Source organism: Erinaceus europaeus, chromosome 4 (genome assembly GCF_950295315.1).
Source record: "Erinaceus europaeus chromosome 4, mEriEur2.1, whole genome shotgun sequence".
Classification (NCBI taxonomy): domain Eukaryota; kingdom Metazoa; phylum Chordata; class Mammalia; order Eulipotyphla; family Erinaceidae; genus Erinaceus; species Erinaceus europaeus.
In genome coordinates, this window is record NC_080165.1 from 75,814,589 (window position 1) to 75,823,067 (window position 8,479).

Sequence of the window (8,479 nt, forward strand, 5' to 3'; positions counted from 1 at the left end):
TACTATTGTAGGTGGCTAAATTAATTTGTAGTACAACATAAGTGATAGTATTGTAAAAATAGCCAACTCTGAAAAGTATTGATTTAATGAACAGTTAAAGATAATATGACTTAATAGTTGCTTTCAAGATTTTTTTTATTTTAGAGACTTAGAATTTACAAAATATGGAAGTCAGGAAGTAGCACAACAGGTTAAGCACACGTGGCGCAAAATGCAAGGACTGGTATAAGGATCCCGGTTCGAGCCCCGGCTCCCCACCTGTAGGGGGAGTCGTTTCACAGGCATTGAAGCAGGTCTGTAGGTGTCTATCTTTCTCTCCCCCTCTGGCTTCCCCTCCTCTCTCCATTTCTCTCTGTCCTATCCAACAACAACGACAACAACAATAATAACTACAACAACTATGAAAAACAGGGCAACATAAAGGGAAAATTAAATATTAAAAAAATTAAAAAGAATTTGAAAATTATGTAGGGGAACTAAACAACCTGTAGGATGTGTTATATAGATTTTAACTAGTGGGGAATTATCATAAATGATCTTCTGATTTACTAATATAAACAATTTTAGAACTGATAACGAAAGTCATTATCCTTGAAATAAAATGTCATTAAGTTTCAGATTTAGGGATTAACAACTAGCTGTGTGTGTGTGTGTGTGTGTGTGTGTGTGCTTTTTCATTCTATTCTGATCCTTTTGCTTATTGGATATATCATCACAGCCTTTATGTTTGACTTCTTCATGTACTGTTTAATGTTACTTTCCAGGATTTATTTTTATTTTTGTTTTATTTTGTTTTTGTGATATAGTGTCTTTCTATCTCTGTATCCTTCTTTCTGGAAAAAAAAAAGTTCACCTACACCAGTGAAGCCCCAGTGAGGACAAGAAGAATGAATGATTGAATTTGCATTAAAAATTCCCTTATCAAGTTAGAGTTACATTAGAAAATATTTCAGTAACTGAATATTCACAGTTTAGATTGCAGCACATCATCTTTTGATGTCACAATCAGACCCACACTTAATGAACAAATAAGTAATATGAGAAAGTAGTAGTGAGGAACATTCAAGTTTTTGATAATCCTTGATTATGAATCTAACTTTCTTCTGAGACCACTAGTGCCTATATTACTTAAACTGCCTAGATTGACTTATGCTATCTTAGGCAGGCCTAGACACACATCATTTACTTTTCAGTGAGTCTTAATTGGTACATTTGTTTATTGGGCTTGCACATATGTTATTCTCTGAGTCTAGGAACCTTTCCACATACATTATGACTTGCCCATGTTATATCGAATACTACCTTATTTCTCTCACTAGTGATTTCTTGGGAAACACTTTTAGAACCACCCATAATTTTTAAATGTGATTTATCAGGGAATGTGAAAACTTTCTCGTGACAAAACATTTCCTTGGTAAAATAAACTGATCTGTTCTAGTTTATATCTTTCTGCATGGCTGCCCTATAGTTGCATATCTGCTTTGGCTCTTCATTGAAACTGCTACATGATATTCAGGTCAAGATCGAACAGTCTGCTCTGACAAATAGTATGTGTAAAGCAGTATGTCTTACACATAGAAAAGTACATTTTGATAGCAAATGAGTGGGAAACAAATGTTAACATGAGAAAATGAGGCACTTAAAGGCCATCTCATCTTCACATCAAGAACTGTTTAGGGTTGTTGGTGGTGGCACATGGTACAATGTGCAAAGAAAGGCCTGGCTTGAGCCCTTGCATCTCACCTGCAGGGGTAAGGCTCTGAGTGGTGAAGCAGGTCTGCAGGTTTCTCTCTCTCTCTCTCTCTCTACCTCTACCTCTATCTCTATCTCCCCTGACACTCTCAATTTCTCTCTGTCTTTATCCAATAAAGATAATAAAAAGAGAAAAAGAACTATTTAAGAAAACTTCATCAAGAGCTTACTTGTTCTAATTCCATTTTCTGGTATTTATTTGAAGTTTTTTGAGAGCTTCAAGTGTGTCATTTATAAATACACATGCACAAAATTTCAGCTTATAATACAGAAGACAATTCTCAGTAAAAGGACAATGGAAATGTATGTTTATTTCTGCTGTGTACACTAACTCAGAAGTTGACAAAACTATAGTAGTTCAAGTCTACTATAATGAGAGATTATTCATTAGTTTGAATCAATATTTGAGTGTAGAGTACATATTGGTAATCACAGTAAACTGAAAGAACAATTTTTTTAAAAAAAGATACTTTTTCCATACACACACACACACACAAAATGTTAGAAACCATGAGAAAAATATCTTTTTTTTGAATTCTTTCTTATTTAATTTTATTTACTTGTTGACAGAGCTAGAGATAAATTGAGATAGGGAGATAAGGAGAGATAAAGAGATACCTATAGTACTGCTTCACTGCTTATGAAGCCTTTCCCTTGCTGTGGGGATTGGGGGTTTGAACCTGGGTCCTTGCACATTGTATAATGTGCACTACACAGAGTGCACTCAAGACAAACACCTTTTAAAAAGAGAAAACTTTCATATAACAAATGCTATAAAAGCTGCATCACAGTACCATGTAATGAAGCTAATAGTAATATCTTCTTTGGGAATAAACAAATGCTAACTCACTCACAGCACTAATTGTCAAAGCAGAAAGGGAGCTTCTGTTTTGAGTCCATGTAACTGTTGAGAAAGGATTGGAGTGCTTATATGAATTAGAAGCAGGGTTGTATAAAATTGTGAAACAGGCCAGTAACCCAGGAGTAGAAAAGATAGGGCATTTCTTATCAGTGCCAACTTATACTCTGTAACCAATTGGCTACCTCAAAATTAAATCTCACCCATGACAATAAAGGGAACTTAAATTGACATTAATGTTCAACTCCCCAAGTAGAGCAAGAAACATTTAAATTTTTTTATATTTATTTATTTTCCCTTTTGTTGCCCTTGTTGTTTTATTATTGTAGTTATTATTGTTGTTGGATAGCAGAGAGAAATGGAGAGAGGAGGGGCAGACAGAGAGGGGGAGAGAAAGATAGACACTTGCAGACCTGCTTCACCGCTTGTGAAGTGACTCCCCTACAGGTGGGGAGCCAGGGCTAGAACCAGGATCCTTACTCGGGTGCTTGAGCTTTGCACCACATGTGCTTAACCTGCTGCGCTACCACCCAACTCCCAAAACAAACTTTTAAGAAAATAAATTGTATGTCTTGTACACTTGAAATTGTAAAGCACATGACTTCCTAAAAGTAAGTACCCTTAGTTACAACATTAATAAGCACTTTTATTCACTTGCCACTTAATTATTTTACAAATTAATTAATCCTCTAGTAAAAATAGGGGTGGAACTAATAACTATACTATGTAAATTAAAGAAATTGTACCCATAATTTCAGAAAGGATGATTATTATAGGGGTTGGTAATTTTTTCTACAAAGAGATAGAAAATTTTCTTGTAAAATTTTCTTGTAAAGATCCAATATTATGATTCTATTTTGTTTCTTTTTTTTTATATAGCCCTTAAAAAAGTAAATATCCTTTTCCCCCAGTCCTGGAACCTTAGGGTGGGGCGCATCCTGCTTGCTTCTCTCAATTCATATCAAATAATACTATATCCGCCCATCACAATCTAATCAACGCAACAACTGCCACCTCAACATGCTTCACTTCAGACTGTGTCCAGAGATGTCAGGCATGGAATGACAACTCTTCAGCTTCAATACTCGGGTGAGACCATTCCTTTCATAGTATTCTCTACTTCCATTCCAGGTGGTTCACTTCCTAAGAAAGTCCCAAAACCAAGATATAGACCAGGTCCCCTAAGATAGAGCATATGTTCTCACGTATCCATAAACTAGGGCAAAATATATACCTGAAAGCAAAAGTACACAATAGCATGCAGTGAGTACCCCCCAACACTTCATCTGCACTATTCCAGCCTTTAGGTCCATAATTGTTCAACAATTTGTTTGGCTTTGTATGTTAACTCTCTTTTCAGCCACCAGGTTCCAGATGCCAGCAAGATGTTGACCAGACTTCCCTGGACAGAGGACCCCACCAGTGTGTCCTGGAGCTCTGCTTCCCCAGAGACCCACCCTATAGGGAAAGAGAGAGGCAGGCTGGTGTTAGCGAGCATAAATCAAACCACCATCCACTGCAAGGAAGCAAAAGATGTTTATTGACGAATTCGAATCCGGGCCGAGATGGTGACTGGCAGCAGTCTACCAAGCTCGACCCTGAACAAGTCTCAGTCCACACAATTTATAGGAATTCAGAACACATTTGGGGAGGGGGTACACTCCATCTTACAATCTATGTCCAATTACATGTTACAGAAAACGCAGAATCTAATCATTTCAAATCAAGCAAAAAGCGGGGTCCATACAAAGCAAAGCGCGGGCTAATTTCAAGCATTGCAAAACCACACAACCAGTAAGACTTAACCAGGTATAAGGTCCTCACATCCCCCTTCCATCTAACCATACCATCTGGGGACCAGCGTACCTCTAATGCTGTGCAGAGGTCCTGATAACGCTAGCCCTCATACAGAACTTCTGCAAAACACCTGATGGCCTTCACTGATTAGTCCTCTTCTTCAAAGGGAAAGGGCAAGGGGCCTTTCACTTAGCAAACAACTGGGCTTTTCAAAAACAAGAATAAAAAGGGGGAACTTAACATCTAAACCTAAGATGAAAAGGGGGAACTCAAAGTTAGTTTGAATACAGGGGAATTTTAAAGTAACAGCTGGTTACTCCCTGTCACAGCTGGGAGTATGGATCAACCAGTCAAAGCCCATGTTCAGCAGGGAAGGAATTACAGAATCCAGACCTTCCACCTTCTGCAACCCACAATGACCTTGGGTCCATACTCCCAGAGGGATAAAGAATAGGAAAGCTATCAGGGGAAAGGATGGGATATAGAGATCTGGTAGTGGGAATTGTGTGGAGTTGTACCCTTCCTATCCTATGGTTTTGTTAATGTCTCCTTTTTAAAATAACTACTGTAAACATTTTTTTAAAAAGTAAATATCCTTAGGTTTTATTTATTTCGTTAGTTGTTGTTCTCCAGTCTCTAAATTACTCCACTAATCTTTTTACTTGTACTTTACTAAGAAAAAAAAAAAAGACTAATTTTGTTTTTAATTACAGAAAAAGGTCTCACGATACTTTTTTTGTTTTGGTTGTGGAGGCTTCACCATTCTGAGTTGACTTTGTCAGAGAAGGGAAAGGAGAGAGGGAAAGATAGCACAGTATTAAAGTTTTCTTGAGCATGGTGGAAGTCAGGCTCTGACCTTGACTGCATGCATGTCAAAGTAGGTGCACTATCCAAGTGAATTATCTTGCCAATCTAAGACTTAACTCTGAGTTTAAAGGTGACATGAATTTGTAAAAGAAATAAAACAACTCAGAAATTAAGAGTGACCAAGAGAAATTAAAAAATAGCAATCGTCTCCAACCTTATTTGATGAATGCTATTTTGTCTCATATCTCCTTTCATTTTAAAAATTTTAATTGAGAGCTGTTTTATAAGATTGTTATCTCAGGGTATTTTCCTAAAGAGTTCACTTGGAGAAATAATGATCAAATGATCTCAAATGTACTTCTCACTCCTAATATCAATATCTTTGTCTTGTTTTTCTCTTTGACCAACAGGAATTCCTAAGTATGACCCTAGGGTTAAAAACTACTCACTGAGTACTGTTGTTTTTTTTTTTTTCTCTCTACATTTGTGTCATTTATAAAATAAGGATCATTTGATGGGCTCATTGGAGGCATTAAATTAATATAAAGTACTTAGCATAGAGCCTGTTATGGTAAACTCTCAATATTTATTAGCTATTACTATTTCTAGCACATCTCCTTTTATTTCATAATGCTCTTTAACCAACAGGACTTCACTTTATATTTAAGAACTATTCCTGTACCTTAATCTCTAAATTAATTCAAAGGCTGAGGAGACAGCATATTGGTTATGCAAATAACCTTTCACTCCTAGAGCACCAAAGGTGCTATATTTGATACTCAGCACTTTCTTGAGCAGGAGGAGGAGGAGAAAGGCAAAAACAAAACAAAATTTGAACTGGGTTTAGAGTATTGCACCAAAATAAAAGACTATGTGTCAAGGTGTGGTTAACCCTGGAGGCATAAGAAAACCCTGGAGGCATGCAGAAGGTAGAAGGTCTGGCTTCTGTAATTGCTTCCCCGCTGAACATGGGCGTTGACTGGATAGAGAATGGGAAAGCTATCAGGGGAGGGGGTGGGTTATGGGGATTGGGTGTTGGGAATTGTGTGGAGTTGTACCCCTCCTACCTTATGCTTTTGTTCACTAATCCTTTCTTAAATAAAAAATTTAAAAAAAAAATTAAAAAAAAAAAAAAAAAGAAAACCCTGGAGGCAAAAGAAAAGGAATAGGAGGAAAGAAAGAAAGAAAAACAAGCATTTAATTGCACTAAGAGAATTCAGAGTATAAGAAACCCTAGAGTACTTTGAGATATATATAGTAAATTATCACTATCCAGGCCTACATTTTTTTCTGTTTAGAGATATTATTTTCTTTTCATTGCTTTTTAGAACTCCAAATAATAGAATGTAAGACTAAAACATTACAATTACTTTAAACACAGAAGCAGCACTGGTGGTTAGAACACTTAATTGTGAAGCACAAGCCATTATGTTCTATCTTCTTCACAATGCTGGGTCACTTTGAGAAGACTGTAGGCTTTGTACTCTAAATTTGTGTTATTCTGTTTACTTGAATGTGCAGAGGGGAGAATTTCTCTTCATCTTTCATGAAAACATTATGAATTCAAGAAATAACATTTATAAAACTTTTATGGGAGTAAATATAGGAGACTAGATTTTATAATTTACTACTACACAAAGTTCTGTTTCCTTATACATCTCCAACAAGTTTAACTTTTTCTTTTATTTAATTGCCACTAGGGTTTTTTAAATTTTTATTTATAAAAAGGAAACACTGACAAAAAACATAGGATAAGAGGGGTACAACTCCACTCAATTACCACGACCAGAACTCCATATCCCATCTCCTCCCCTGATAGCTCTCCTATTCTTTATCCTATTCTGTAATTGCTTCCCCACTGAGCATAGGGTTTTTTTTTTTAAATACCCACCAGTGCTTGGGATTGATGCCAGCACCACAAATCCACTGCTTCTGCTGGCCATTTCTTTCCTTTTTTTCTTTTCTTTTCTTCTTTTTTTAAAAATATTTTTATTCCCTTTTTGTTTTCCTTGTTTTATTGTTGTAGTCATTGTTGGCTAGGATAGAGAGAAATGGAGAGAGGGGGAGAGAAAGACACCTGCAGACCTGCTTCACCTCTTGTGAAGTGAATCCCCTGCAAGTGGGGAGCCGGGGGCTCAAACCGGGATCCTTACACTGGTCCTTGCGCTTTGCGCCACATGTGCTTAACCCGCTGCGCTCCCTCATTTTTCTTTTCTATTTTATTTAACTGGACAGAGAGAAATTGAGAGGAGTAGGGAAGAGAGGGAGAGGAAGACCATTGCAGATCTGCTTCACCACTAGTGAAGCATCCCCCATGCAGGAGGGGAGCTGGGAACTTGAACCTGGCTCCTTGTGCATGGTGATATGTATGTTTAATCAGATGCACCACAGCCCAGTCTCCACAGTCTTACTTCTACCAACAATGCAGTGTGGTAGAAGTAGAAAAAAACAGACTTGGGTCAAAATCCAGCCCAAGTTGTTTGGTAGCTAGAGGAATTTAGGAAGTCTGTTTTACTCGTACAAGCCAAATTTTCATCTCTAAAATGCATAAAATCTTATTTATCTCAATAACATTTGCTAACTTCTAACAGTATTGGATTAGTCTATTAATATCAACAATGATACTCATCTAAGAGAATTATTTCTCATTTCATAAACTTATTACAGTATATTCTCTGATAGTGATATAGCCAACTCCACCTAACAATCATTGTGTTGTGTCATTAGAAAGATTCACTCTTTAGTCACTATCAGGCCACCCCATCAACTGGGGCCCTATTTGGGGAGTCCTGAGATTACCAAACAGACATGATTGGGTCTGGACCTCAATAAATCCCTCTCGTCTTGTTACCGGTCATCTCTATCAGGAACAATAAAATAGACCCCTTTGTGGGCCCTCCATAGGACCTTGCCCTCAGCTTGGATCAACAATGATAGAGAATGTTCTGTCCTCAGAAGGGAGTATGGACAACAAATTTTATGCTACACCTGAGGAAGATGGGTCCTGATATTGGGGCAGCTTAGAATGTTCCTACTCATCATCACAGAATGTGAGCTCAGACCTACAGGGATGCAGTAGTCACATAGGCTTCTAAGCTGAATATGGGCCTCAGATCACATCAAATCAGTGGGGTTTACAGTCAACAGTATTAATACCCCTTTCCCATATTAGGGAGCTTCTCTCTTCCCTGATCCAGCTTTCCATTCCTTCTCCAGCCATGACATCATCTCCCCAGACAATAACTTAGATCCACTTGTACATTA